This window comes from Kogia breviceps, chromosome 11 (genome assembly GCF_026419965.1).
Source record: "Kogia breviceps isolate mKogBre1 chromosome 11, mKogBre1 haplotype 1, whole genome shotgun sequence".
Classification (NCBI taxonomy): domain Eukaryota; kingdom Metazoa; phylum Chordata; class Mammalia; order Artiodactyla; family Physeteridae; genus Kogia; species Kogia breviceps.
The window spans coordinates 72,049,094-72,065,937 of record NC_081320.1 but is presented as its reverse complement, the minus strand read 5'-3'; the positions used below and the strand labels follow the sequence as shown (position 1 = coordinate 72,065,937).

Genomic DNA, 16,844 nt, shown 5'->3' with positions numbered 1-16,844 from the left:
AGAAGTAGGAAAATACAGCTCGTAAAATGAGAAGGAAAATCGATAAAAAACAGAGTCAAGAAAATAAGATAATAAAGAATAATAAGATAATATAATAATAGATAATAATTTATTAGGATAGTAAAGGACAAAAAGAAATAAAACAGTATAACTAAATTCCATATGTTAAAGAAAGCAAAGATTGAGCAAGTTAACTACAAACATGGAATATGAAAAAGACACAAATCATGCTAAAAGATGAAAACTAACAAAATTGAGGTAAAACATATACTGGCTAGAATAACAGCAGATTAGACACCATGGAGAAAAAGATTAATGAACTCAAAAAAAATAGCAAATATAAACTATGCAAAATGAAATACAGAGAGAAAAAAGACTGGAATAAAATGATCAGAGTATCAGTAAGCTGTGGGACAACTTCAAGCAGCCTAGGTCATCAGAAAAAAATTTTTAATAATGGTCAAATTTTCCCCAAGTTTGATGAAAACTATAAATCCACAGATCCAAGAAATCTTAATTAACACCCAGCACAAGAAACATGCAGAAGAACATTAAAGCACATCATAATCAAAATGAACTAAGATCAAAGGCACATAAAGAAACCTTCAGGGGTGAGGGAAGCCTTCTAAATTAGATTGTAGAGAGAGCTGCACAACTGCATACAGTCCTGGGTAATTTTTATGGTTTGTAAGCTATACCTCAACAAAGCTGAAAAACTATTTCAAAAAATTCTTTGGGGGCTTCCCTGGTGGCGCAGTGGTTGAGAGTCCGCCTGCCGATGCAGGGGAAATGGGTTCGTGCCCCGGCCCGGGAAGATCCCACGTGCCGCGGAGCGGCTGGGCCCGTGAGCCATGGCTGCTGAGCCTGCGTGTCCAGAGCCTGTGCCCCGCAACTGGAGAGGCCACAACATGAGAGGCCCGCATACCACAAAAAAAAAAAAAAAAAAAATTCTTTGGAAGAAATCATAAGAGATATGCTTAATGACCTTGAGTTTGGCAAGTATTTCTAAAATAAAATAAAAAGAGCATGAATAAGAACCAAGAATGAATAAACAAACTGTCTTATTTTTTTTTAATCTTATTTTTTTTTCAAGTTTATTTATTTTGGGCTGTGTTTGGGTCTTCGCTGCTGTGCATGGGCTTTCTCTAGTTGAGGAGAGTGGGGGCTACTCTTCACTGTGGTATGTGGGCTTCTCATTGAGGTGGCTTCTCTTGTTGCAGAACATGGGCTCTAGACACATGGGCTTCAGTAGTTCTGGCGCATGGGCTCAGTAGTTGTGGCTCACGGGCTTAGTTGCTCCGCAGCATGTGGGATCTTCCCAGACCAGGGCTCGAACCCGTGTCCCCTGCATTGGCAGGCGGATTCTTAATCATTGTGACACCAGGGCAGCCCCAACAAATTGTCTTCTATCCCTACAGTGAAACAATACTCAGCAATAAAAAGGAATACTGACACACTCAACAACATGGATAAATGTCACAATAATTAAGGTAAGTAAAAGAAGCTGGACAAAATACTATATACTCTATGATTATGATTCCATGTATATAAAATTCTAGAAACTACAAACTAATCTAAACTGATGGCAGATCAGTGGTTGCCTGGGGACTAGTTAGGGGAAAGACAGGTGAGGGGCAAGAAAGATTATATGGAGGCACAAAGAAACTTTTGAGGATTATGTATATGTTTATTAAATATTTTGATTGCTGTGATGGCTTCATGGGTATATACATATGTCAAAACTTACCAAATCATACAACTTAAATATGTGCAGTTTACTGTATGTCAATTACACCTCCATAAAGCATTTTTTAAAAAGAAAAAAAAAAAACCCTTAAAGATTGTTTCCACACTGTAACTTTTCTTGGTATCCTTACACAGAATGTGTATTCATACCACACCACAGAACTTAAAATTTACTTCTAAAATAAAATCATACTGTTGTTAGGCTTATTTGTATGTCTGTCTTCCATGTTAAGGCTGTGAGCTCTTGGACTCTCTTAATTATATTTTTATACCCAGGACCTAGTAGGGTAGTGCTTATACATAATAAGTGCACAATACATGTACGATTAGTTGAATTTCTATTTAATTTTTAAAAACCAAATGTAGAATCTTGAGTAAACAGAACTGAAGATATGAAAATAGGTACTGGATGGGAATCTCAACAAAAATCTACTTGAAGTTGTATTTGATGCTTCAGTATAAACAGCCAGTTTGTAAATTTCTCCAGAAAAATTCAGTGTGCAGAGAGCAGAAATCAGAGGAAAAAGTAAAATATAGTAGACACTGAGATACATTCAGAGTTAAAAACCAAGGAAGAGAGTAATTTAACACTGTGGGCAGAAAGAAACAATATCATTATCCATATTCTACATGCAATCACTGATTATGTTAGAGTCTATATAAATGCCTATTTACCTAGTACTATAATAAATGTAAAGACAGACCTCTAATTCACAGGCCCTAAGATAAGGACAGTGTGGTTTAGGGAAGAAATAGCTTTACGAGGGTCAATGATGCTTAAGCAGATAGTTTCTAAGTGCCAATTCCAACAATGCACTGAAAATAGCAGAAAGAGATTCCAACTGTTAAATGTACTTTGAAAAACTTCTCACCACAAAATGCTGTTTATGTCCAACATTTGCCCTTTTTTTCCTGATTACATCAAGAGAAATAACTTTGGTTGATCTCTTTTTGATTTCTATTACATCTAGGTCTGGGTGGGAGGACAGTAATTTAGAATATTGGAGGAGGGGCTGCTGACCTGTCTTAACAAGAAGGCTGATTTGCAGTTTGGGACATCCACTGCTTTAAGGTAACAGAAGCAGAAGAACCCTCGCTGGATTGGCAGGACACGCCACAAATAGTTGGAATCAAGAATTCGGAGTGCCCTCTATTCATGCAACAACCTGCACACATTTTAATAACAGAATTTCACAGTTCTAGAAAATTCAGAGTAATATAATCATAAAGTGGTATTATTAAGAAAAAACTTAGAAGTGTTTGTAAAACTTCGTATCTATATAAATTTTGATTCTATTCCCACACATTGTAATAACAAACTCTACTGAAAACCATTATAGCCATTTAATTGTCACAGCCAAAAATCTTATTATTTGATTTTGGAACAAAAACACAATGTGTGAAGAACACCAGAATTTGTCTTCAAGAGGTAAACGTTAATTTCATTACTTAATAATGAAAATAATATTTTTTAAGACTTTCAACTGGGTAAATATCATAAACTAGTACTTTTAATAATATAAACTATAATAACATTTTTCTAACTTTTGAAACTCTTTCTAGCTTCTCAAAAATGAAACTTTCTTATTCTAGCAATTAAACCAAAGTGTATGGAATAGCCATTTGAAGTCTATAAAAGGCTATATGAAATAATAACATTAAAGATATATATATATATATATCATATATGACACTGATGTTCTGGCAGTGCTTTTCTTTATTATTTTTTCATTCAGATGAAATATGACCACACCATATCATTCACATAGGCATTTACCTTTTAGAAATAATAAAAGGTGTTTAAAAGAACGCAGATTTTTAGGTCATTATACCGTTTTACTTAAAGTTATACAAAAATAGACAGAAGCCAACATTCTCTTAAATATAAAACAGTAACTAAACTAATTTTTAAAAAATTTATTTATTTTATTTATGTATTTTTGGCTGCGTTGGGTCTTCAGTGCTGTGCGCAGGCTTTCTCTAGTTGCAGCGAGCAGGGGTTACTCTTTGTTGTGGTGCGTGGGCTTCTCATTGCGGTGGCTTCTCTTATTGCAGAGCACGGGCTCTAGGCACACAGGCTTCAGTAGTTGTAGCACGGGGGCTCAGTAGTCGTGGCTCACGGGCTCTAGAGAGCAGGCTCAGTAGTTGTGGCGCATGGGCTAAATTGCTCTGCAGCACATGGGATCTTCCTGGACCAGAGGTCCAACCCGTGTCCCCTGCATTGGCAGGAAGATTCTTAACCACTGTACCACCAGGGAAGCCCCTAAACAGTAATTTTTTTAAAGCAAGATATACTCCATATAATTTTATGCCTTAAATTGAGAGGGATTTCCTAAGAGGACTGGGAAATAAATGGACATCTACATCTGAGAAGAAAATCTTCTTGACCTCTATTTTTAGCAAAGGCTGCTTTTTGAGATCCAACTTGAAAGCACAGTACAGAGAGACAGTAAGTTTGACTCCCTTACTTCTGGTATAAATGCAGGTGTTTTGCTTACATTTTTCCTTCTTAAATTATACTGTAAATTTGTGATGCATATTCCAGATTGAGTGCACCAATTCATATTCCCTCTCTAACCAGTGTCTCCATTTCACTACATGAGAACGAGTAAAGAATGGTGTATGATTTCAGTGTCTGGTTCAGTTACTAAATATTTATTGGGAGCCAAATACATGCCAGGTATGGTGCTAGGTGTTGGGACACAAAGCTACTGTTAGCATATGCTTAGTGTCTTTGTTAAATGGTAAAACTATAATGTTAAAATTCTGGAAGTCCATTCCCCTGATGACCACGTGCAATTGGTGAGAAAGTGGATGGAACCAGTGAATTTTTATCCGTTAAGGGCTCATCATTCACTTTGTTCTAGGTATGTCAGGTATCTCTGTTCTACATATGGGCACAGAAGTCTTCTTGAGTTGAAAAAACAAATCTAAGGGAAAGAACAACTGGGACTACTAGCACTGAAAAAATCTGTAAGTCTGCAGATAGGGAGACATAACACCTCCAGATTCCAACGATATTGGTTACCATATTCACATGGTGACTAAAGAAGGAGGTTTAAATGCTTGACAACAATGAATGCCTTAAGGCACTTCATTTTAATTTTCCTGGCCTTATAATTTTACATAGGAAGGAACTGAGAGAGGGTAAAGCAGGCCTATAGAAGTAGGCTAGCCCTGCATTTCCCAGTGTGTTCTGTGGAATTGGGATATTATAGTCATTAAGTAAAAGAAATTAAGAAATTAATGTGTTTACATTTAGGATCAATTAATTTAGGAAAATAACTGATCAAAGTTTAAAAGTACATCTATCATAGGACTTTTCAGAGTCTTTAATACGCCAATATATAATGTGAATCTCCATGTGGAGGAAGGGAATAGCAGCGCTTCCCAAATTCATTTGACCACAGAATCTTTAATCCTTTAATTAAGGATCACTTTAAGAATCTAATGTTCCAGAAAAGAAATCTCGGGAAACTACACTAATGTACCAAATGAGGTAAGAATCATGTTAGAGGAGAACATACTTCCAGAGGCAAAGTCACCTGATGGCCAGAAGGTCAGGGACTTGGAAAAAAGAGGACAAAATAGCTCTAGAGGAGGCGAAATGCCCGCAATTCCTAGCTGCAGTCACTGCCATCTCCCCACAGCGATACACTGAACAGGTAACTGTAGCAATTAATGTCTTCCTCTGAGCTTCTACTGTTCCTGGGACTACACTAGAAGTTGGAGATATAACAATGAAGAGGACAGAGAAGGTCCCTGATCCCACAAAGCTTACATTCCAGTTGTGGGAAATAAACAAACAAGCAAAAAAAATCAGACTGATTAGTCCTATATAGGAGGAAAAGCAAACAAACAAAACCTGGATGATGTGACAGAGAGAGTATGACTGAGACAGGCTGATACTAAAATAAAAACAGGGGCTTCCCTGGTGGCGCAGTGGTTGAGAGTCCGCCTGCCGATGCAGGAGACACGGGTTCGTGTCCCGGTCTGGGAAGATCCCACATGCCGCGGAGCGGCTGGGCCCGTGAGCCATGGCCGCTGAGCCTGCGCATCCGGAGCCTGTGCTCTGCAACGGGAGAGGCCACAACAGTGAGAGGTCCGTGTACAGACAAATTAAAAAAAAAAAAAAAAACCCACACCAAAAAAACCCCTGGAAATACTAAGAAGGCCTTTGCTAAACAGACTCATGAACACAGGCTCAAATTTACATAATAAGTAATAGGAATAAATACTAAGATTTAAATGCTTTATTTAAACCTCACAATAACCTTTTGAGGTAAGTACTATTTCATCATTTTCATCTAACAAATGAAACCAGGTAGAGCAAAGATAAATTAAGTGTCCAAGGTCACAAAGCTAAAAAACTAGCAGAGCTTAAAATCAAATCCAGGGCTTCCCTGGTGGCGTGGTGGTTGGGAGTCCGCCTGCCCATGCGGGGGACGCGGGTTCGTGCCCCGGTCTGGGAGGATCCCGCGTGCCGCGGAGCGGCTGGGCCCGTGAGCCATGGCCGCTGGGCCTGCGGGTCCGGAGCCTGTGCTCTGCAACGGGAGAGGCCACGGCAGTGAGAGGCCCGCGTACAGCAAAAAAAAAAAAAAAAAATCAAATCCAACTCACCAGTTCAAGAGGCTAACTTCCTAACTATGTAGCCATCTAACCAAGCAGTATCTACTTGTCTGATACTAAACTGCTATTTCAACAGTTTTTAAGATTTCTTGGGAGTTCCCTGGTAGCCTAGTGGTTAGGATTCAGTGCAGTCACTGCCATGGCCCAGGTTCGATCCCGGGTCAGGGAACTTGAGATCCCGCAAATGGTGCTGCACGGCTAAAGATTCCTGCATCTTCTCATTGTCTATCACACGTAACTAACTCCTGTCTACCTCCCTGAATTTACCAGTACGGAGACCCAACAAAGGATTATATGGTTTTTTTCTTAGCAAAAGGAGAAGCTGTATCCTGATGTTCAGTTTTACCCAGGATATAAAGGAATTCATCAAAGAGCACACAGTGGCAGTGAAAGAGCCAAGCTAACGTCACGTCCTCGGACCAGAAGATAATGAATGACAGGAACGACCAAGTTCCAACACACACTAAAGAGGACTTAGCAAGAGATGAGAAGACAATAGCCCTGAGTAGTTAAGTAACTGAACCACAATCATTTATCTAAGTATTGCGGGAGCTAGGAGCAGAACCAAGGTTCTCTTCAATGTCTCTCCCCCATTATCCTCACACCTGGAGGATGGGGCCCAGATCAGGGCAGAGATCTGAAAACTCCAGAGCAGCCTGGAGGACGCACTGGGGATAGTCAGCGGTCAGATACTGGTATTGGTGATAAAAACAAGCACAACCACAAAATACATGAAACCAAAGACTAACAGCCAAAAGTGGGTCATAGCCAGTAACTACAAAGACTGAGATTAACCGTGAGAATCCATTTGCTGCACATGGAACAGCAAACACGGTAGATGTGCAGGTGTCAGGAACACGGACTAAACAGAAGAGAACACAATCAGAAAAATTCATAAGAAAGGCAAGACCAGGTAGAGGCAGGCACACTGTGCCACCAGACAAAGGAGTCTGCTCGCAACTGTCTTTCCCAGAGCTACCTGGAGAGTTCTTGGATTAAGATGTCCAGGCTGCACCACATACACGCTGACTAAGAAGTTCCTGGGAACGCCCAGCTTTGGATCACTTTGCCACTCATGGGGGCTTTAATCTCCTGCTTCTTACAGAGCACGTACAAGACTCTGATACATTCCCAAAGCACATCATTCCTTTCCCCCTCATATCAGTTTCTGCATCTTTAAATTAACAGCACACACAGTTATTCACACTTTCCCATTATACTTTTCCAAGGGGACCCCAAAAGAAGAGCAGCTCGAGGAGTATCTGCAAGCCAAACAACGTGACTATCATGGTCAGCATTAAAACTTTCTGTCACAGTTAAATATGATTTTGTTCCTTTCTGTCTTGATACATTTACAACAAGCAACGTGTTGCTAATCTTTATAGAAACAGACAAGTATGGAAACCAGAAACACACCCCCCAACCTCTGCATCAGAAGCCAAAAACAAGAAGCAAAGAGAGGCACCAATCTTCTCTAAACATTAGTGGTGCCCAGATGCAGAAAAGAAAAAGAGAAAGAGAAAAAGAAAAAGAAATAGAAAAAGAAAATCCTGCTCTTAACATTAATATCTTACTTTCAAATCCCAGTGTATGGGAATTTTAGAATTTTACATTAAAGTCTTCTATTAAATAGTTTTTACATATCATTCTGGGGGAAATGAGAAGCAAGCAGTAACTCAAAATCACTACTTACAATAATATTAGGCAAACTTTTCAGAAGAATATGTATTCTTAAGAAAATCTGTCAGTAATGTTTTTGAGAAATTGCCCCCACGCCCCACCTTCACTGCCACCTATTTGCAGATCTCTACTTCCTACCCTGCCAACTGTGCCTCAATTCTTTTAAGAGTATGTACCAATCTAATACTTTGAATGTTGTATGAAAACCAAATATCGTGTAAATGGTAATTCATTACATAAATGGTAATTCATTTATTTGAAATGAAACCACCAAATTCATAGAGATTCCTAACTAATGTCACCAACAATTTTGAGAAGAACTATGAAGTTCAAGAGTCTATAAGCAATTCTACGAGCCAGGGGCAATGGCCCACAACTTGGCTGTGGTTCACAATCAGGTTCTCTTTTCTGTGAAATGACAGCCGGTACTTGTAAAGTCCAAAGCCCTTCTAGGAAGTAAAGTGCTTTTTGAAAAGATACAGTTCTCAAACAGTTCCAAATGTATGGTCGTCATTTTAAAAGCATGTTGCCCACCTGAACAAGCATCAGAATTAATGATTAAAGTTTCCTTCAGATTTGCTATGCTAACTGATCTGACTCTTCTTAAGCAACAGAAGAAATTTGACATGTTCCACACTAAAGAAATGGGAATTTTCAGATCACTTCCCTTTGCATCTACTGGTAGACAAGTAATAAACAGAATCTAGCTTCAGCTTAATTATGACTTAGCTGAAACACGTTTACAGGATTGAATGCCCTTTAAAGTGAGTGGGAGAAAAGGAGACAGCCAGTAAAGAAAGGAAAATGGAATTATGAAAACAAGGCAATTATGTACATTATTTCAAAGAGGACTAAACAAACTAAGCCACATTCTGACAGTTTCTAATGGCTTTTAATGTCTCTCCAATCCTTAAAAGTTAAAAAAGTTAGGCAATAATAGTCACCTTTGGTATGCCTTAACAGTACTTAATGTAAAAACAGAACTATGAATTATATAAAATATATGAATACGGAAGAATAAATTCTATCTCTATCTTGTCTCTGATTTTAAAACTCAAATTTAAGTCAGATCGTTGTACAACTCACTGAATTGTACACTTTAAAGGGGTGAGTTGGGGCTTCCCTGGTGGCGCAGTGGTTGAGAGTCCGCCTGCCAGTGCGGGGGATGCGGGTTCGTGCCCCGGTCCGGGAGGATCCCATGTGCCGCGGAGCGGCTGGGCCCGTGAGCCGTGGCCGCTGAGCCTGCGCGTCCGGAGCCTGTGCTCCGCAACGGGAGAGGCCACAACAGTGAGAGGCCCGCGTACCGAAAAAAAAAAAAAAAAAAAAAAAAAAAAAAAAAAATATATATATATATATATATATATATATATAAAGGGGTGAGTTGTATGGTATGTGAATTTAATCTCAATAAAGCCGTTAAAAAAATTTAAGTCAAAAGCTGGGGCTGGGAGAAGGGGGCAAGGGGGGGTGGACGGCAGTGTCTGAAAATAAAGCTCCAGAATAACTAAGCTTTTCTATATAAGCTGACCAATTAAACCAAAAGCTAAACAGGCTCTGGTGAAATACAACAGATTTGATGCTTCTGTTCTTTTAATAAAGAAATCCCTTCAATTGATTGGGTTCTTGACTTGATCAGTGGCCAGCTAAACACCTTTGCTAACTGCAGTTCTGACCCACTCCTTTCCCCTCTGTGCAAGGGACAAATCTGAAGAGGGTGAGAACCACAAGCTTCTACTAGAAGGAAAAAATAATACTCTGGCAACAATGGTGGAAGGTTTGGGGTGGAGAAGGGGGAGCTGTCCATGTTTCACGCTGGAACATTTTCCAAAGCGTAAACTACTTTCCTCAGAAACTCAATCTCAACTAACCAGAAGATAACAAACCTTCTCCTTTAGTAAATATACAGTCCCACTGCATGGTTGCCTTTTTAAGGAAATGTACTCTCTTCTAACCACTGTCCCCCTCTCATGTCCAGTGAGATACTCTGGGGTTTTTCTGATATCACTGAACCACTTCCAATCCTCCCTCCTTGGCAAAAAAAATATTCTTTTTTTAAAAGTAGAAACCAACACAATGGTTGTATAGCTCTGTGTTTTGACACACCTAATCTCGGCAGTGTAGCTGAGTGCATGGACTCCACAGGCGGGTGGACTGTGCGTTCAACTGCTGCTCTGCCACTTACCAGCTGGGAACTCTAGGGCAAATCACCAAAGCTCTCTGTGTCCCTCTACTCTCATCTGTAAAATAGGGATAATTAAAGATCCCACATCACCGTATGGATTAAGATTAAAACTGGTTATTATAGGTAAAAGTTCATAGAAAAATGCTTAGCACATGATATATAATAATTGTTATTTCAAAGAGTAAATGAGCGACTTAAAGTATGAGAACAGTTTGGTTTGAAAACTTGTAAAAGAGAGTTGTGGCAATTCCTCAAAAGCTGTATAGGTATACTAAAATTGAACAAAAACATAAATGGATGGTGGATGGTGGGAGCCAGGTTTCTTACTATTAGAGAAGAAGGCTACAGATAGCATTGGGGAAGGCTAGAATGAACCATGTGGGACTGGATTAGATTCAAAGACATCAGTATAAATTCAACTTTAGCTTAAAATGGATACAGTTATATAAATACAGAAAAAACTATAGATATGTATGTATACACGAACCAGCAATACATATATTTATATACAACATATATTATAAATATATATTATATAATACATATTTTATATATTAACTATACATTATATATAAATATATATATTTCCTAGATCCATCTACTGAGAGGTCCTAGAAGAAACGACACACCAGTAAGAACAATCACACCCAGAGCCCAAATCTTGGTTTCTTACACTACTCTCCAATAAAAGGAACCTGGGCTCCTTGGAGAAATGGCTGATCATAAGGCTGGGGCAGGGAATATACATGATGAGCCTGAGATAACTTATACTGCCAGAGAGTAAGGAAGTGTTCAAAACAAAATGATGGGGACATATCAAAGGGATATAGGAGATAATGTGAAAGAGCTCTCAATGGCCAAGCTGGAACAATATGAGCAATCTGAGTATTGGATTATAACCTAGGATATAAAATAAATATTGATAAATCCATACTGATATAAAATAACCGAGGGGCAAAGATACAAATCTCCATACAGAAAAGCTCCAAGTAATTTATGTAGCTACTCCCTTTCTCAAAAAGATGAAGCTTAACTCGACACCCACTAAGTGTGGGGCTGTGTTTAGTGATTTGCTCTCAGACAGCACAACACGGAAAGGTGGGAAAAAGTAATTTCATAGTGGAGAAACCTAGAAAACATCACCACGGCCAGGTGATCAAGGTTAACATCGCCAGGGATTAGTCAAATTAATAGCGTGGATACTTCATCCTCCCCAAAATTCACACCCCAGTCTAACCATGAGAAAAACATTAGACAAACCTAAATGGAGAAACACACTACAGAATACCTGATCAGCACTCCTCAAAACTGTTAAGGTCATTACAAACAAAGTCTGTGAAACATGATGAGAAAGTCTAACGTGTTATTCTGAATGGGATCCTGGCACAGAGAAGAGAAGTTAGGGAAAAAACAGTGAAATCCAAATAAAAGCTGGTGTTCAGTTAATAGTGACATACCAAAGTTGGTTCCTTAGTTGTGACAAACGTACCATGGTCATGTGAGATGTTAACAATAGGGGAGACTGGGTGAGGAGTTTACAGAAACTCTCTACTATTTTTGTGACTTTTTATAAATCTAAGAATATTCTTAAAATAAGTTTTTTTAAAATCTCAATTATCAAAGAATTAAAAAATAAACTAAATTTTTAAAATGGTATGAGTTTTTGTTTTGTTTTGTTTTTGTTTTTGTGGTACGTGGGCCTCTCACTGCTGTGGCCTCTCCCGTTGCAGAGCACAGGCTCTGGACGCGCAGGCTCAGCGGCCATGGCTCACAGGCCCAGCTGCTCCGCGGCATGTGGGATCTTCCCGGACTGGGGCACGAACCCGTGTCCCCTGCATCGGCAGGCGGACTCTCAACCACTGCGCCACCAGGGAAGCCCTAAAATGGTATGAGTTTAAAAAGGTGAGTTTAAACCTTGGCCAGATAAACAAAAAGGTATTTGTCTCCTAAAACAGCTGATCATATCAGGTAAATGAATAATTTCTGCAAACAATGTTGCTAGAAAACCCAGATCCCTTTACTGCCGTTATAAAGTTGGTTTCCAGACTTTTCCAAAACCCACCAAAATAAGTTAAATTATACTTTTAAAGTACTTTGTCTGAAATCTTATAAAACAGATTTAAATTTCACACTTTTTGTATGATCACTTATTATAAAACAATATAGGTTATGTTATAGAAATGTTCTTTAAATTTTAATTCAAATACTATATTATAATGTGATAGAAGCAGCTAAGGAAATCGCAACACAAACAATACAAACCTTTTGTAAAAATAGCAACTCTGCCCAGTAATTACCAGTAACCTTCAATTTTGGTTTTTAAAAGAAAAAAGTTTGTCAAGCTTCATGTAACCACAGCTTACAGAAGAAAAAAGTCTATGTTCCAAATCAAAACATCTTATACGATCAGCAGACTACAGTAGTGTTAGCGAATGAACATCACAGCACTAACTAGAAACATGAGACCCCAAAGAAAAATGTCAACATAATGATTATGAAATAGAAATCACAGTGACTGACCTATTACTGTTCAAACTGAAAGACATACAAAAAGTAAACATAACTGTGTGTGTGGTCTGTTTCTGCAAAAAGCTTTATAGTCTCTACTCAACCCTCTTTAAAGGTTTGGGGTTTGAGTTTTCATTAAAGGGAGAAAGGGTGAAGGAGCAGGGGGTGGGGATAGATGCAGCAAGAAGCAGAGAAGGGAAAGATGAGCAAGTTTTAATAATGACCATGTCCATCTGGGTTTCCTATCACTTGGTACCTTCAATGTTCTCTTCTTTCCATCAACTCTGTCACCTCCTAAGGATGACATGGAGGGAGAGAAGTGTGACTCTTCCTGTGTAGGGACAGTGGGAGATCATAAGTCACCAATTCATGAGGCACTGAAAGGAATACAGGAACCCAAACAAGGATTTTAAGGAGGCACAGGTGTTGCAAGAAAACTCTGATAACAACAATGGTGGGTAATTTCTTACTATCTCTCCATTATTCTTAACTGTTTCAACTAGAACATATTCAGTAACTTGTAATACCAAACCTTTTCCTAAAGACAATAACTTTCACATACATGTGTACTTACAGCATAGGTCTTTCATGGCATATTTCACTCACTCACTCAGATATGACACCTCGGGCTTCCCTGGTGGCGCAGTGGTTGGGAGTCCGCCTGCCGGTGCAGGGGGCGCGGGTTCGTGCCCCGGTCCGGGAGGATCCCGCGTGCCGCGGGGCGGCTGGGCCCGTGGGCCATGGCCGCTGGGCCTGCCCGTCCGGAGCCTGTGCTCCGCAGCGGGAGAGGCCCGCGTACCGAAAAAAAAAAAAAAAAAAAAGAAAGACTGAAACCATGAATCTTGAATTCTTTGAATCCCTTAGACATTAAAGGTGAGGAGGAAGTCAGATGAGAGCTCTTCTTCATTTGAAAACTCCAGGCAAAAGATATCCCTTCTCTTGGCTCCCATCACTGAAGGATTCTTGTTCTCATGTGCACTCTTTCCTTCTTTACCATATGTCCCCACTGGTCCCTTCAAATCTGCTAGTCTACCACTGCAGGGGGTGGGGTTAGGGATGGGGATGGGGAGGGTAATGGGACAACACCTTTCTACTTAAATATATTCTCTCAATCGATCTGTCCAAAATCTAAATACTCAAGTTTCCCACCTCTCCAGGCCACCTATGCCCAAAACTTCCCCTGTCATTAATCTAATTCACACCATTACCATTCACCCTTGGATTTTTTAGGCATTGTTTACACAGGGGCATGCCTAGTACATAGTAAGTACTCCATAAACACTATTTGCTATTATTGTAATTATTGTTGTTATTAATATTCAATATTCTCCATTATTCTCCAATACAAATCATTTGATGCAGTCTGACCTGTTTCCTGCATGATCCCTTCTTACTTATTCCTCCACCTAGCAGGTCTTCATTTTCCAATATTCACCTCAACTACAGTGTTGCTGCACTTCACCAATTTAAATCTAAATCACATTTTAAAGCCCAGCTTTCATTCTGTTTCTTCTAAAAAGCCTCTTCTATTTGGCCATGGACTGCAATCATTTTCTGATCTTCTAAATGTCTATCAAGAATCACGTAACTCAATACATAATCAAAGAATGCTCCAAGGTAATGCTGTAATTAAATTACTTAGTACTATGCCCATACCTAGTCTGCCACCTCCTTGAGAAGAGGGCTCACATCATCTGCATCAGCCATGGTACAGAGCTCAGCAGAGATGATCAATAAGTACTCCTGGGGAACACACTAAGAGAAGGATATAAATGATGTGGTCCTAGGAGGAAGTAACAGGATCAACCCCCTCAACAAGAGACTACAGAAGATGTCACTACCTCCTCTTACCTTTTGAATCACTTGTAAACAGGATACTTTGCCAACCATTCCAACCACTCCAGAAAACAACTCTATAGACAGCAAGTATGCCCTCCTAACTAGACTCAATGGACTCCCAGTCCTTACTTCCCTTAGGTCTATGCTGTATCTGACTCCAAATTACCACTCTTTAATAATCTCAAACTATTCTTGTTTGAACACAGACAGTTCCAGGGGAGAGACCATGTAAAGACACCAGGAGAAGACATCCATTTATGAGACAAGGAGAAAGACCTCAGAAGAAACTAACCCTGCTGACACCCTGATCTCAGATTTCTAGCCTCCAGAACTAGGAACTACGAGAAAATAAGTTTCTGTTGTTTAAGCCATCCAGTCTGTGATACTCTGTATTGCCAGCCCAGCAAACAAACACAAGAACCCAGAAACAGACCCATACAAATACAGTCAAGTGACCTTTGACAAAGGAACAATGGCAATTAGATGGAAAAGGGATGATCTTTTCAACAAATGGTACTGGAACACCTGGATATCCACATGCCAAAAAAAAAAAAAAAATCTAGACACAGATCTTAACACCTCTCACAAAAATCAACTCAAATAGATCATAGATCTAAATGTCAAACGCAAAACTAAAAAAGTTCTAGAAGAGAATACCTAGGTGACCTTGGTTTGGGTTTGGCAATGGGTTTTTAGATAACACCAAAGGCACAATCAATGAAGGAAATAATCAATAAGCTGGACTTCACTAAATTAAAAACTTCCGCTCTGCTAAAGACACTGTTAAGAGAATGAAAAGACAAGCCACAGATGGGAGAAAATAACTGTAAAACACGTATCTGATACAGGACTTGTATCTAAAATATACAAATAACCCTTAAAACTCAACTATAAGAAGACAAGCAATCCAATTTTTAAAAGGACAAAAGATCTGAACAGACAACTCACCAAATGAGATAAACAGATGACAAATAAGCACACGGAAAGATGATCAACGTCACTAGGGAACTGCAAATTAAACAACAAGATAATCACTCCACACCTATTAAAAATAGCCAAAATCCAAAAGACAGACAACACCAAATGCTGGCAAGGCTATGGAGCAACAGGAACAGGATTCACTGCTGGTGGGAATGCAAAACAGTACAGCCACTCTGGAAGAAAGTTTGGCAGTTTTTTACAAAGCTAAACATAGTCTCACCACACAATCCAGCAACTGCGCTCCTTGGTATTTACCGAAGAGTTGAAAAGTTCTGTCCACACAAAAACCTCTGTACACAGATGCTTAAAGCAGGGAGGAAAGAACAAAGTCCCTTAAAGAATTCAAAACCAAGAGCCTGCTACTCATTTGGGTCTGGGGTTCAAATCTGCATTACCCATGAGGTGTGGGAAATTCCGAACTGAGCACTTAACGTAAAGATTAATCCCAGACCAACGAAACTCATGAGGTTCCTGATAGGAGTGAAAGCAAAACTGTTTTGGAAGGACACTCCCATAATTTAAGCCACAAAAGATTCTTAGAGAAATTTCAGATGAATTCAAAATTAAAATAAAAATCCACAAGTGAGAGTCAGCAAACACAACAAACCAACACACAGAAAGATTAACATCCCCCCCAATTTGAAAAGACAGAATCGTAATTTGAAAGAGAATGTTAATAAGTATGTTAAAATAATCAAAGTTATAAAAAAGGGTCAAAACTCTAAAAACAAGAAACTATGAAAAAAGAAATACAAACTTGAAAAAGAAATATAATTTCTCAAAATATAATTATTAAAATTTAAAAAGCAACTGAATCTGCTATGGACTGAACTGTGTCCCCCCGCTCCCCAATTCACGTGTTGAAACCCTAATCCCAAGGTGATGGTGTTTGGAGACAGGGCCTTGGGGAGATAATTAGGTTTAGATGAGGTCATGAGGGTAGGGACCCTCATATGGCATTAGTGCCCTAAAAGAAGAGATACAAGAGAGCTTCATTCCCTCTCTGCCATGTGAGCACACAGTAAGAAAGCAGATGAGGGCCATCTACAAACCAGGAAGTGAGCCCTCATCAGAAATGAATCATGTTGGCACACCTTGATCCTAGACTTCTGGTCTCCAGAACTGTGAGAAAGTAAATTTCTGTTGTTTAAGCCACCCAGTCTATAGAATTTTGTTTTGGCAGCCTGAGCTAAGATAGAATCCAGCTAACTAAAGCTTAAATAGTTTGACCATCAAAACAAATGACAGTGATTAACTGGAACCCAATGAATAAAATAAG

General features: G+C 39.2%; 1 protein-coding gene across 5 annotated transcripts in view; it reads right to left on the bottom strand.

Annotated features, from left to right (window-relative positions):
- The window catches only part of MAP4K3 (mitogen-activated protein kinase kinase kinase kinase 3), a 205,515-nt gene that overhangs the window by 166,057 nt on the left and 22,614 nt on the right, over positions 1 to 16,844 (bottom strand). Inside the window, exon 2 of one of the 5 annotated variants that reach the window (XM_067007731.1) lies at positions 10,238 to 10,292. The exons of the other annotated variants lie outside the window; for them this stretch is intronic. The gene's annotated coding sequence lies outside the window, so the exon portion shown is untranslated. The remainder of the gene's footprint in view (positions 1 to 10,237; positions 10,293 to 16,844) is intronic. 5 annotated transcript variants of the gene reach the window in all.